Source organism: Diadema antillarum, unplaced genomic scaffold (genome assembly GCF_040938485.1).
Source record: "Diadema antillarum isolate AM-2024a unplaced genomic scaffold, OU_Dant_1.0 seq00000768_RagTag, whole genome shotgun sequence".
NCBI classification, from domain to species: domain Eukaryota; kingdom Metazoa; phylum Echinodermata; class Echinoidea; order Diadematoida; family Diadematidae; genus Diadema; species Diadema antillarum.
In genome coordinates this window covers 3423881-3439693 of record NW_027271658.1, presented here as the reverse complement: position 1 = coordinate 3439693, position 15813 = coordinate 3423881, and the positions used below count along the sequence as shown (strand labels likewise).

At 37.8% G+C, this 15813-nt stretch overlaps 1 protein-coding gene across 1 annotated transcript in view; it reads left to right on the top strand.

Annotated features, from left to right (window-relative positions):
• The window catches only part of LOC139738819 (2-oxoisovalerate dehydrogenase subunit beta, mitochondrial-like), an 89384-nt gene extending 74999 nt beyond the window's left edge, over positions 1-14385 (top strand). The window contains exon 11 of the mRNA XM_071649455.1: positions 14174-14385. The gene's annotated coding sequence lies outside the window, so the exon portion shown is untranslated. The remainder of the gene's footprint in view (positions 1-14173) is intronic.
• Positions 14386-15813: the final 1428 nt, after the last annotated feature.

The following is a 15813-nucleotide window of genomic DNA, read 5'->3' as shown; positions in this document are numbered from 1 at the left end:
GAACCTGAGTCATATCATGACCAGACATAATGTTGCAGGTACTTTGATTGTAAGAAGAGGTAGTGTGGATGTGTGAAATGATGGTGTGTTTTGCTGCCAATTGGGAAGCAATTGGACCTTGTTTTACAATCATGGCAACTTATGCAATGAGGAAAGTAATCAATCTGAGCTGAAGTACCAACAAAGTAGCTTTTTTTTTTTTTTCAAGGGAAGCAATAAGGGATAAAATTAGGTATGCCTTGTTTGTTTTCTTCTCCGAGATGTGTCAGTGTAATCATGCTTCCTATCAGCTTGCATGGAGAGATGTGAATCAGCTATTACCCCTTTTGTACTGGGCGTAAGCTCGCTTCAGGTGCGGACCTGAAGCGAGCTAACTCTCAGTTTAAAAGGTCGAAAAATAGTTAGCCTGAGCTAAAGTTAGCCCGCTCTAGGGGAGTGGATCAGGTCCGCTTCAGGTCCGAGCTAACGTCAGTATAAAAGGTTTCTCAAGTTAGTTCGAGCTAAATTCACTGACCCGTGACTGGAAAGTGTGTACGGCGCTTCTGGGTTGCCAATATGTATGTTTTATACTGCTGTGCTGTTGCCTGCGGCACACTGTATTACGTATCACATGCACTGGTGTAGTATTGTATGCTGTCACTGTTCACTGTTCGGTAAAACTCTCACAGTGAACTTTTTGAACTAGCATTACAGCAGACAATACATGATTAAATCGTGAGAAAAAAAAAAATAGACCGGCACAGTACGTACACTATTATATATGCCGATTCATGACTGGTTGAATTTCGCGAGTAACGTATAACAATGGAACTGAATTCATACTCGTAAGTATGCATGAAAACTATATTTGAATTTTCGCGCTCGTGGGAAGGACAGCAGGCTGATGGGGAGTAGGGGGGAGGGGGGAGCGATAGCTCGTAACCTTGGGTGGTCGAGATTGGCAGTATAAAAGATTTAGCCCGAGCTAAATTTAGCTCGCTTCAGAAGCGAGCTTAAAGTCGTGTGCAGTATAAAAGGGGTTCCAGTTACTGCTGAAGAGTGAGATTTAGTGTAGCTGTGAATAAAGAAATACAAAATTTGAAGAAAGGCAAGTCAAAGTTGCTTTTATGGTTCATCCGATCAAATATGGTATCTAGGTAATTGTACTGTCCCAGGTAGGTAACTAGTGGAATTAAGGCCTAACCTGATGAAAATGAGACTACCAAATCTTATGCTTTGAGATTTTACTCTTTCTGAAGTAGTCTCAATATTAAAGCTTGTGATATGTTACATCTCAATGAATTGATAAGTGCATTAATGTTTGTCCGTCTGTATGTGTGTACAAATGTATGTACGTGTGTATGTTTGTGTGTAGGCCTATGTATAATTGAGTATATTTATGTGTGTGTATGTATGTATGTATTCATATGCACACAAATTGTTCATGAAACTGTCAGTGTCGTAACGTTACATCTCTACAAGTAGTTTCTCAATTTGATGATAAGTAATTACAATGTATGTGCATACCAGCATATATATTTGCACGAAAATCATATTACTAATAGTGTATCTCAAGATGCTGTGATTCTATTTCACTATGGAAAACAGTACTTGATTACTGACGGGGCCACCCTGTATAAATAAAACGAAATAGACACCTTCTATTTTCCTGATTTGACTTTGCTATTGCCCCCCCCCCCCCCCACCATCCCCTCCCTCAATACCAGATGGTGTTTTGATTCTGTCAGCGGATCATAATAAGCGAAGTATTCGTCCCCATTCCGCTTTGCTGCTCTAGCTCCAAACCGTGACCAGTAAAAAGATATGAACCAGTCAAGCTTGCTTTTATGTTTCCACTGTGTTGTGTAGAGGTAAGTTTACCCTGCAGCAAGGCTGCTGCTGATGAGACCATCACGCACCAACAATACACTGCAAATACTGTTGTTTTCTCCACTCATGCAAATACGATTATCGTTGTTCATCTTGTTTGCAATGTTCATGTTGTGTGTGCACATGTACATGTACATATAATTTATTGTACCTCCCCTTCACTGATTCCATTCTTTCCAAGCTTCTATGATAAAAGGGAAATACCTTGACTGCAAGCCACCTGTATGAGGAATGCTTTAATTAATAGATGACATTTTTAACCTTGTGTACAGAACAAAACAGCAAAGCTTGCATGAAGTGCAGAACTGTACATTGTTCCCCCAAGTTTGGGGAAAACATGATCAAATTTTTTCTTTTAGACTTTCAAGAAATAATCACTTGATGATCATGAAATACAAGTATGTTTCCAAACCCTTTATAAACCAAAAGGTTCTTTGCTATCAAGCTGAAATGCCTGAATGCAAAACCATTTGAAAGGGAAGAGATGAGGCATACCTGTATGTACATGTACAGTAATAGGAGGGGTTATCTCGTCGTACAGTTTGTTTGTTGAGGTGTTCCCACCTCCCTGGTTTTATTTATCAAGCAGTCCATTTTGATGAGAAGGAAACAATCTTCAGGGTATCTTAAAATGTTTGATTTTTTTCTGTTTCTGCTTGTTTGATTGCTGGCAAGTGGGGAATTTGGCCATTAGTACATTGTATCAGACTAATTATGCTCTTAATGTCCATGTCCACTAATTTTCTTTACAGTATGACTCTTAGATAGTCTGGAAAATGAGGGAATTGATATCAAGCAGCAATATTTTGGAAGTTTGATTATTACTGTCAGTCTGTCTTTCGAGATTCATTTGATCCAAATGTTGGGCAAAAATTTGAGAGCATTCCCACAAACCCTTTGCGGGACCAATGCCCAAACATAAAAGTACTGGAAAGTTAGTAGATGTCTGTACAAGAGGTTTTCTCCTATCTGATAGGCAGTGCTGCTAGAGCCCTGCAGAGGAGTCTGCCTTTTCATTTTGGCATTCTTTCGCATCTCGCTAGGAAATGAAAGGCTGCCCAGCCGAGCGTGACAGAATGATTTCGCTTCGCCTCTACATAAAGAGATCCCAGAATCAGCCAAGTGCACCGCCTGCCATTCAGGGTGATTTGTTGACAAGCCAACGGGGTGTTTGTCGTGAGACACTTGCAAATAACATGGTACCAGTGCTGCGAATGGAATAGACAGTTCTTAAAGGACAAGTCCACCTTTGTATACATGTGGATTGAGTGAATGCAACAATGCTAGTAGAACACATCAGTGAAAGTTTGGGGAAAATCTTGACAATCCGTTCAAAAATTATGAATTTTTAAAGTATTTGCGCAGTCACTGCTGGATGAGAAGACTACTACAGTGTATGATGTCATATGCGTACAACAATATAAAGAAAATAAAAAGAGAATTTCACAAAACTTCATTCTTTTTCAATAAAGTGCGCATTTCCTCGACTTGTTACTGACACATGTTAAGGGTAATATTATTCCCCCTGCCTTCTGAAAGAGAGAAGTCAGGTGTTCTTTTGTTATGCGAGAAAAATAAAAATATGTTAAATTTTCTTTATTCTTTCTTTATATCGTTGTACACATGTGACATCACAAGCTATAGTAGTCTTCTCATCCAGTGTTGAATGAGCAGAAACTTCTAATAAAAAATTCATAACTTTTAAACAGATTGTCCAATTTTCCTCAAACTCTTGCTGATGTGTTGTACTAATATTGCTGCATTCACTCAACCTACATGTCTATGAAGGTGAACTTGTCCTTTAACCCAGTGCATGCAGGTGCTGGGTTTACTGTGTATTTAATCCTGGGTGAATGTTTCGTCAGTCGGTAGAAGTAGTTTAAAGGACATATGCAATGCAAATTATGCATATTTACCTAGAGTATGGCGATTTATGACACCCTAATCATCACTGATGTGGCTAAAAGAATATCTAAAATCGATGATTGTCCATTGCTTATGATTTTTTTACTATTTTTTTTTTCAGATTACATGGACTTGCCCATTTTTTTTTTAATCTTTCAAACTAACATTGTTTATAGTGACATCTGTCAGTCATCTGTCAATCACAGCTTAAGTACCAACATGAATAACAAAAGACATTGCATGGAAACATGCAAGTTATGCTCAGTCTAGGGATAGGTGCATTTCAATGTATTTTGTCAATCATATTGATATGTTAACATTGATTGACAGTTAACGTCATTGACAGAATCTTGGTTTAGAAGGTTCTTTTGTGGGCTTGCATATTACTGAAGAACATAGTAGTAAAAATATAAAATATTCTGCACATATTCAGGTATTTTTTGGCCACATAAATGATGTTCAGGATATTGTAAGTCAATGCCAGCCAACATGAATTTGCATTACATAGGTCCTTTAAGTGAAATTTTCATCTGCCGTATCAAGGCCGTCACTTCATACCTCTTTCTTCAATCTGCATTCATAAACACCATTTATAATGCATAGTCTCCGTCAAATTTGCTGATGTGTTAGAAATGCTTATTAATGTATTAGGATTTCTGTGAATAGGTTGGTACATGTACCTACGTAGGTGTGTCAAATTCTGTGTAAGACAAGCTTTCTCTAGGCTTTGCACAAATAGAATTCAACTGCATGGAATCAAATAGTTTTATTCAGCAGTCATTGCACATATGCCTGTTCTTTAATACTGAATACACATACTGTAAAACACAGATTTGGGACAACTGAAGTGACTGGGGATTCCTACACAAAATGAGGTTATCACAAGCATATGGCATGTGTCCAGTACGAATCCATATCAGCATGTTGTGTATGAGATGAATAGATGTCCTTCATGAACATCAGATATGATGGCTTGTACTTCCTTGATACATAGAACAGGTGCAGGAATGCACACAGTGTCCCCAATTATCATTTAAAGGGAAATTTAACTTCATCATGTTCGGTTGTTTACTTGATCGTATTAAATCATATAAACGAAGCAGTGAATTAACTCTGTTTAGTTTCATGGCAATTCGACATGAGATGACACAGAATTACAGAATTACAGAATGACACTTAATTAAGGTTTAATATGTGACCATGCATCACAAAACAAACAAAAAGTCACACGCTTTGATTTTATAAAGTGAGGTCTCAAAACAGGTGAAATGGGTCAACTAAGTAAATCTTGGGTTTTCATATTTTCTGAAAGAGCTATCTTTTTTCTACATTATTCTTTAGTTTGGATCATAACACGATTGGGAAAGTGTGTTTTGAGCAGTTTTTCTGCAACCCCTTTTTTGGGGAGAGTAGAATGATCCGGTATGTATTAGAGGCCCCTTTTCATTTCTTGAAATCCTTTGTACACTTTTCACTTTTAAGTCTAATAACTTTTGAAAGGGTAACGCTACTGCTTTGAAAGTTGGCATTAATCATGGACAGAATATGTTGATAGAACATGCTTAATTTCAGCATAATCTGATAATCCTTCATTGTTGTTGCTCCGATGGTTGACATCCTGTGTTTTGTCCCTTTCATTGCACAGCTAGCGATTAAAGGCTACTTGAATAGGCCCTGTACTTCAGAGCCTCTTTTCTCAGTTCGCACTTTTCCAGAGTGTGTGCTTTCTTTCGAGTATTTTGGTAGGTTGGGGGAGTCCATCTGAATTGAGCTATACATCATTTAAAAGCTTAGAGTCTGCTCTTTCAAAATATGCCCTTAACTAAAAATCTATGTCTGGCAACTTTTTGTTGGTTTTGTGATGCAGGGTCATATATGTTTACAAGACAAGTATATTGGGCATCATTACATATGGAATTTATTACTGTAAAAGTGGTTTCTTTCGCGGTGGTTTTATTTTCGCGCTTTTCGCACTTTGAGGTTGAACCGCGAATTTAAATTCACGCGAAAATGTTTTGAACTCGTCGCTTGTTACAATGTCATCATTACCGACCGCGAATTTAAACACGCGAAAAAGTCGGCACCGATGGAAACCGCGAAAGTTTCTGTACGCGAAAGAAACCACTTTTACAGTACATGGTGATGAGGTCATAATATTTGTTGCAACATGATGTCTCTATGAACAGAAAAAATGTTCATTAGAGCTTTTCCAAGAAACCTCTTCCTATGGAGGCAGGTTTTTCTCAACCATGTACGAGGGATTCATGAAATGATGACATCATACAGCACACTGCAATCTTTTGAAATGATTTCACTTCTGGTTTTCCAGAGGGTTTCAATAGTAGGGCATACTTGCATACTGTATTTTGTTTGTTTTTAAGACTTACTGGTCAAAAGTCAATGCAATTCTAATCAAAACACAATTATTTCCGTATGTAATTAACTGTGTTTTGATAGTGCTCTCCAGGAAATTCTGAGATCAAGTTACCCAGCTAGAGAAATGTTGAAAGAAGGAAATGTTTTTCAAAAAAAATACTCTTGCAAAGATTAGTGTAAAAAGTACTTGCAATTTGTAGTTTAAAAAACTGTATGGGAAACAGGGGGAAGTGCAGGATATATTTCATATGCATTCTTTATCTTAAAGGGGATGGCTATAGTAACTGATCAGTGGGAATCAGTGGGAATGCTAGGGGATGATTGTTCCAATCCTCGTGGGATTCATTGAGTACATTATACATCTATTGTTGTGTGAAAATTAGTAGCTTCAGAATGGTCTCATATTCAAGTAATGTGCAGTTTAATGTTTCCAGGTTAGCATGCCTGTGCAGTGATGGGGCATTAAACTGCATATTACTTGTACATGAGACCATTCTGAAGCAAATGATTTTAACACAACAATAGATATATAATGTACTCTTAAATGAATCCCACAAGGATTGGAACAATCATCCCCCAGCATTCCCACTGATTCCCACTGATTCCCACTGATCAGTTACTAGTCATCCCCTTTAACACAGTTTGCAACTGATGTGGACTTAGTATATATCACAACAATCATCTTCCAATATACTTCAAATAATACACTCTTTTTATCTACAGATACTACCAATGGTGTCTCCATCCATTCCAGATGATAACACCACATCCTCATTACGTGTAATTATGTATGAGATTGTCATCTGAGAGCCAGAAGGGCACCATGGCATTCTAAGATTTGAGCATAAGTAAACACAAAACACTCAATTTTCATTTAATACAAATTTGTTCAATCAAAAGTGCGGGTAGATGTATTAGGGTAATTCCGTGAAGTTGGGGCACAAAGTGTTACATTATGGCATAACTCAATACTAATTATGCTATGCATATATTGTTTATAGGCTTTACATTTGTATTGAGACCATCCATTTTCCTGGAAATTTTGCACCTTTCAGACTCAATTTTGATGAAGTTATTAAAAAAATATGTAATGGTGTCCTGTAGCATCGTGACGTGTCCATGTAGCATCGCGATAGTTAAAATCTGGTCCTTAAAGACAAATTAATGCAATTAGCTTGACCAAAATTTGATATAATATGCATAATTACTAGATTAGTCAGATAGCTAAACATCTTAACTCTCCTTTCCACAGTTTTACTTTTACAAGAAAATTACACAATGTGTCACTATGCTATGCGGTGTCCTTCAAATGTAACAAAAAAGGACACCGCATAGCATCGTGATACATTTTGTAATTTTCTTTTAAAATCAAAACTGTGTGCAGGAAATTTGAGATATTTAGCTATCTCATTCATATCTTGCAAATGCATATTGCACCAAATTTTGGTCGAGCTAATTGCCATAATTTGTCTCTTAGGACCACATTTTAAAATATCACGATGCTACATGGACACGTCACGATGCTACATGGACATGTCACGATGCTACAGGACACTGTTACATATTGTTTAATAACTTCATCAAAATTGAGTCTGAATGGCACAAAATTTCCAGGAAAATGTGTGGCCTCAATGCAAATGTAAAGCCTACAAATAATAAATGTATAGTATAATTAATATTGAGTTATGCTGAAATGTATTTTTTAAATATCACGATGCTACATGGACACTGCCCCAACTTCATGGAATTACCCATTAACTTTGTTCCAAATATAGGATAAAAAACATCCTTGTGGTTTTATTTTGTAAAATTTTTTGAAAATGAAAATAATTCAAAATAAACATCATAATGTAGAGGAGATCAAGCTCTACAACATGATACCAAAAACTCAATGCACCCCAAAAGTGTGATGAAGCCCTTCTGGTTCTCAGCCAGCGAAATACAATTTTTATAGGCAAGAAGTAAAGCGTAATTTTGCCTTTGTACATAGATGATTGAAAAAAAGATTTTATTCAAAGGGATGAAGGTTCAGGTGCGAGTTTCTTCACTTTGTCTCCCTCTACAAATTAAATTTGTTAAGATCGCAACTGCTGATCTGTAAATTAACAAACATGTTGAAAAAAAGGAACCAGTGGGACTCAAATCTGTCATCTACTGCTTTCCGGGCAGTGACACTACCACCAGACTGTCCCTGGTTGCCGGCAGTGACACGATGAACATGGAGCAAATACCCAAGCTCCGAAATTCCGACATTGTCATGTTAAGTAGTCCAAGGCAGACAAGTGTTGCTGCCCGGAAAGCAGTAGATGACAGGTACGAGTCCCACTGGTTCCCTTTTTTCCGACATGTTTGTTAATTTACAGATCAGCAGTTGCAATCTTAACGAATTTAATTTGTAGAGGGAGACAAAGTGAAGAAACTTGCACCTGAACTTTCACCCCTCTAAGTAAAATCTTTCTTTCATTTAATATGCCTTGTTCGCCTTGGACTATCAACTCAACTCAACTATCAATTCAACTTTTCAATTCAGTAACCACTTTCAGTTATGAATAATTTTATTCTCAGCATCAAAAAAAATTTCGACTTCATTCTATGTAACCATGAAAACACATAGCATATAAAACAAAATATAGATAAGAAAATAAATCAATCCATAAACCAAAAAAACTTCCATTTTCCGAGTGACACATAGCATAGTGAAACATGTAATTGATAAAATTTTGGGATGGATTTCTCTTTGGTGTGCTGAGGAGGCAGGTAGCCTCCTCAGCACACCTTTGATAGAGAAATTATGTCACTAGACTAGTCCTTTAAGGAAGGATGAGAATGATCCACCACCTTAAGGTCCATTCTTGTTAGGAAATATTACGACATTCGCAATTGAGATGATTGAGCTTCCCATACACTCATCAATGAAGCATGGCAAAGTGATCGTGCTAGAGAGACAAGTTTGTAGATGATGATTATGCACACATGCACAATTTTGTGCATATATCTACTACATGCAATGTACAAGTGGCGAGCCTGCCAGCCATTTTACATCTCTTCACAGGACTTTCGAGGGAAAGTTCTGAGATAGAATTCAAGATTTTTTTTCTGTTGTTGTTGCTGTTGTTGTTGTTGTTGTTGCTGCTGCTGCTGCTGCTGCTGCTGCTGCTGTTGTTGCTGCTGCTGCTGCTGCTGCTGTTGTTGTTGTTGTTGTTGTTGTTGTTGTTGTTGTTGTTGTTGTTGTTGTTGTTGTTGTTATTGTTGCTGCTGCTGCTGCTGCCACTTTTGTTGTTGTTGTTGCAGGGGTGAGGATTCTCACTATCTAACATCTTTACCCAGAGCTTGCAAATGGCACGCCCCCCTGGACAATTTTTGTGGCAGTGCTTCAGGCCACATTTGGTTTGGTTGTGTAACAATGTTTGCTGAAATGTCACAATTTTTTTCTGACGTCACTCTCTTTCACTCTCAATGTGAAAAGCCCTTTTAAATTACATAACTTGGCTTGAAGTTCAGTATTAAGTTTTAGTTGTTGAGTGAGGGTTTACCAAACTTTTGCTGTCAAAACATGCTGAATAGGAATACAATTTACATCTGCAAAGCAACACGATAGTATATGTAAGAAGCCCAGCAACATGCAGGAATAAGTTGCTGCCATACAGCATTTATCTATTTTTGGTGCAGAATAAATCCAATGGTAACCCACTTGTCAGAGTGGATGTAGAAGTGCAGATTTGATCTGCAGCAAAGTGTTTCATATTCTTTCACCAAGGCAACTCAATGCAGACCTACCAGAGTACTGTAAAAGTGGATATTTTTGCACTACTAATTTTTCGCGCACAGCCCAGCAGTAAGAGTATTGCATGTTTTTCAATGCCACGGAATCAAGATATCAACTACTAGAACATATGGCAAGCCAAAATATTCACATGCCTTCATTTTTGCACTAGTTTCTGCTTGCATGAAATGCGCGAAAATTTCAACACCGAGAAAATTTCCACTCTTACAGTAGCTCTGGTCTGCCTGTAAATAATTATGAAGGTGGGGTTACACATACTCTGTCGAGTTTTTTGTTTGGCAGATGTTTTACCTGTGCACCTTTGACCAGATCAAATGTCCCAGTTTTCTTACCCTTTATTGTTTACTTTTCACAGATCAAAACTTGGCATCTCAATTGATGTAGTCATGTAATTTCATTTTTGTTGACTTACTTCGGCGTGTTTGAGCTTGTCCTATCAGGGAGAATCTATTATATGATTGACCTTGAATTTTTCTATGCCTGGTAACAATACAGCTCTCAACATATGAAACACAATGTGGTCCAAAGGTGGAGTGAGATATGTTAGCACAGTTTTGTTGTGACCAAAGATTGTGGAGTTTGCCCTGGGCAGTGGAGAATGAACAACACGACTTCAAACTTGCTTCAGCCAGATTGCTTGATTTATCTTGAGCCCTGCATCTGTGCTTTTGTTGGCTGATTTCCTAGAATGTACATAATGTTGAGTCTGTAGATTCCAACACATTTCATGCATTCTGGGCCTCATTTCATTGAAAAAAACTTGACATGATGGCAACTCTTGACGGAATGGCAATTGCCATTGTAACGACAAGAATCCAACTTCGCGATTGGCTGCTGCTATTGGAAGTTGCCATTCCAGCAGAAGTTGCTATCATAACATAACATCTTTAGTAAAAATGGGGCCCTGGGTTTTCCATCAGTGTTGCCTTTCTTTCAAGCCTGATGCATGGAAAAGAGTATGAAGTTAGCAGAGGACTTCATAGATCAATCTATGGCACACCATCAGCTCAGTTGATTTATTGAATAGAATGAAATTAGATGAACAGAATAGCACAAGTTTATCAAAATCTGACATAGAATTGGAAAGTTATAGAATTGTGCCATTCATTCACTTGATAGTAATAATAATATGATATTGGCTGCAACCACACATTGATCAAGAGAAGGGATGTAGTTTAAAGGATATTAGGAATTGGCTTGATGAGAAAATGTGTAAAAGAAATGATTAATCATACTCACCGTTCATTGTTGAATTCGCAGAATGTCACATAACTTTGCGCTTCCAAACTGTGATTAGAGTTGATATGAGGAGAAAGTGGTCCTTAGCGTTAACTTGTGATATTGATTGCGCTTTCCCGTGTGTAGAAAATACATGCGTATAACACAGCACAACTGATTCCTGTGTATTAACTTTTTACATTCTATTACATAATGAGTGGAGAAGGCAAAACTAAAGATGAAAATTAGTGAAAGAGAGAGGGGGGAGTGTAGAGTTTGTGAAATCAGTGATAGGAGAGTGGGATGATGAGTGAGTTGACGAGGTGACATGGACATGTTTTTGTGTGGAAAGTTTGTTGAGAAGTGTATAGTTCCAAAGTGAATTAGTAAATTAACATTCAACGAGAATTTGTAGAAAAGCATGGGAAATTTCTTGGAGAAGTGGATTGAAAGAATGCATGTAATTGATGGAAAGCTGAGTGACTGGTGATGAAAATGATGTTCACAAGGAATTTATGACAAATAAGGAGCAGTCGGTTAAAAAAAAATATTCTTGGAGTCAAACCTTGAGTGGATATGGTCAGAGTTCAAAAACAAACTCGGTGAGAATGGCCAAAACCAAGTCTAGAGAGACTCGAGAGAAAAAATGAAAGTATTAGTGATAGTGATGCTATTACCTTACAGCTCTATCGGGAAAATTTAATTTTGAATATGTCCTGAAGCAGATTTTTCAGGCTTGTCTTTGAAATAATGTCTGGTATGACCCAATTCTATGTCCCTATCATATGCTAAAAAACAAGTAAACACTCCGCAAATTGTGCCAAGCAATGTTCTACACAAACAGAGAAAGTTTCTCTCGGTGGTCAGGTCATGATCAAGATCCCAACCTGTTTCTTTCCATGAATGAACCAATATATCAACGTCATTGTTTCCCACCAACAACACAACAGCCAGAAATTATAAACATCGGCTTGTGTGAGTCAGCACATTGTATATATTCACATGTGGGCTGTTGTATCCTTTAAGTAAATTGCAAACGTACCAACAAAGAGTACATAGAAAAAAAACAGGCTTATGTGAGGCCATTATGACATTGATCGCCTTCCTTCTCCTTCCATGCTGTTGTCATGGGAAAGAAGCAGGATGCTTTTATTGAGTGCTGGCGAGTAGGAAATATAAGTGCTGGTGTCTCTCACTCTCCATGATGAAAGTGATATAAAAAGAGCAGATCAGTGAATACAACATAGATTTGCAGCATTTGACCATGTAACAAAGAACTTGAAGAACATTTAATTGAAAGTGAAACTTCTTTGATAAATCGTACATCATTACCACCTACGCAAACCTCAATGGCTATTCAGTCATGACCCTGATTTCCGAATGTGCCTTTATTTCTCGTACTCTCAAAAGACCATGTTTATTTTTAATAGTTGTTATGAGTGCATGGACAATTTTTATTGACAAGAAATTGAAAGAAAAAGACGTCACGTTTTTCACATCATGATTAGGGCTTGGTCAATGACAATATTCTTCTTTCAGGAAATGTTGAAATCAACAAAAGATAGAAAGAACTTCTTCAGTTAACATTGCATAATTGCTAATAACTAGTACATGTCTTCATGATTCCATGTTTCTTGTTAATGTTCATATTATAAGAAAATTGTCATAAATTTTGCATTGTTTTTTCCTTCATTGATATCTGTATTTGACTTCTGTACTGTTTCCATCATCGCATCCACTTCAAAAGTGATTTTTAGCTCACCTGAGCTGAAGGCTCAAGTGAGCTATTGCGATCGCTCTTCGTCCGGCGTCCGGCATCCGGCGTCCGTCGTGCGTAAACTTTTTACATTTTCATTTTCTTCTTGAGAACCCCATGACCGATTTTCACTAAACTTGACAGGTAGCATCCCTATGGGGATAGGATCTCAATTTGTTCAAATGGGCACCATGGCCCACCTGGGGGGGGGGGGGCAGGAGGGCCCAAACATCCTAAAATTAAGGAATCTTTAAAAATCTTCTTCTCTAGAACCAGAAGTGATAGAGCTTAGTTAATACTGTGAGTTAGTACATTGATGACTGTAGTTTCAAGTTTGTTCATGGGGGAATCAGGGGTGCCCCCCTTGGGACCCAGGGGAGGGGGTTGGGGAGGGGTCCTAATGAGGCCTAAATTATACATTTTCATCTTCACTTTGATATTCCCATGTCTGATTTTCACCAAACTTGGTAGGTAGCATCCCTAGGGGCATGGGATCTCAATTTGTTCAAATGGGCACCATGGCCCACCTGGAGGGCCCCCAGGGGGGCCCAAACCCCCTGAAATTAAGGAATCTTTAAAATCTTCTAGAACCAGAAGTGATAAGGCTTTGATAACACTATGAGTTAGTACATTGATGACTGTAGTCTCAAGTTTGTTCATGGGATTGGCGGAATCAGGGGTACCCCCCCCCCCCCCCTTGGGACCTAGGAGAAGACCTACACTACAGTTGTAATAGGGCCTCAATTTTACATGTTCATCTTCTTCTTGAAAACCTCATGAATTTTGAGCAAACTTTATAGCAGGTAGCATCCCTAGGGGGATAGAATCCCAATTCCTTCAAATGGGCACCATGTCCCCCACCCCCCCCCCCCCCACCCCCATATTAAGGAATATTTAAAATCTTCTACTCTAGAACCAGAAATGATAAAGCATAGTTAATACCATGAGTTCGTACATTGATGATTCATTGCAGATCCAGGGCTGCTTGCCCCCCCCCCCCCTCCCACCCTGGAGTTGAGGGGGGGGGGGGGGGGGGATCCATATATGCAGACCTAAGTTTCCAATGTTCTCAGGTAAGAGTGTGCAAGAATGCATGGAAGGTGAAATTGCGATACTCAGGTGAGCGTGTGACTCCCAGATCTCTTGTTGTGAGTTACTCTGAAATGGAAACAAAGAGTGCAGTAGTTTTATGATGTGGATTGGATCATGAAGGTTGCAGTGTGATTAATTCCTTTGGCTTTGTGTTTGTTTCAATTCAAATGCAGATTTCCTCACACAGCCACCATGGAAGCATCTGTGAAGGAAGGCAAGCATGCTATTCAAAATCATCAGAGTCCACAGCTATAGTCTAAGGGTCCACACATCATAATATCACATCATGGAAAAGTTTTACGTACAAGAAAAAAAAATCATTGACCTGATGTAAGGACTGACTTTGTAAGCTTTCTTTTGTCCATTTTTCTGTGTGGAGGGGTGGAGGGAGAGTATGAGAAAGTTATATTTTACATAATTATAGATTTATTTGATTTTTCTCCACATTGTTGTTTCATTATAATCTGTTTTGAAAAGGGAAACCTCTTCCATTTGTATTGACTGTTCTTCAAGAAAATGTATTAATAATACCTCTGTGGTCAATACTCTGACTTGGATTCACTGCTGAATGAAGAAAAAAAAAATGTTGTGAATCTATTTCACATATTCATCTGACTTTTCGAATCACATAACATTTCCAAAAGATTTGTTAAAATAACATGTGCAGTCAGAGATCATTACATAAGCATTAAATGTGGCACAAATCTTCTCCAACCCTCTTCATCAGGTGTAGGGAGGTGTTTCGAAGTTAAGGTCACAACTCCAGCCATTCATTTTATGTGCATCATAATGCTGGAAGTTATTGGTATCAAATTTACAGTAGTCTTCAATTTTGTACATCTCAGCTAAACCTAATGAAAACTCATTTGCCAGCAAATGAATTCCCTGTGCTATGAAAGGACAAAGGATATGTAACCACCTGACATGAAAATGAATACAGTTGTTTCCAGTCTCATGTAAACGACTGGATTTTTCTCTATGTCTACAAACGTGTAAATTGTTATTCAATGTCAATATTATTGCCACCTTGTTTAATCCCACATTTCATGGGAAGCACAAAAGGTTCTGTTATGTACATAGAGATTGACACTAAGTCTTGATACTTTATTTGTACATGATGTGTGTGAAGGTGACACATGTGCAGTATTGTTTTGATGGGATATTGATTTCTTAAGATAACACAGCTGCTGCAGACAAGATATGTAGAACCAAATGGAAGAAAATGATCACGGAAGAAGAAAAGGATAGATGGGGGCTTTATTTCTTGAGAAAAACTGAATGTTGTTAACCTGTTTGAATAGCCGAATCTGTTTTAGAAACATCTGTGGATACATTTGGTAACTAGGGGAAACAAAGAACCATGAAGTAAGACAACAACAAAAGCTGTAATTCTAAAATGTGTAGCCTTAATACTCGGAATATGCTCCCGTCTTCCCTAATGGTATAATTCTGTGACCTTTCAGATATAAAACTGCTTGTTCTCCTTGTTTCCATCAAGTATATAAGAAATGACTGCATATTATGTGTTGCAAAGTTTGATATAAATAGCAAATACAGTCCTTTTTCTTGATGTGATATAAAGTTTGGTTGAAGTGCTTCAGTTCTCTATGACTGTTTCATTTTGTGAGTCTTGAGATAAATATGGAAAACTTGTTACATATTCAGATCATAATGAATAAACAGAGAATTATGTGCATATTTTTTTTTTCTTTTTGCCCGAAGTGTTGCTGATATCTATCTGTAGAAAGGTATGGTTATGTATTGGTATAATGGGCTAGAAGTGGTCATGCCATATAGTGGTGTTGGAAATTGG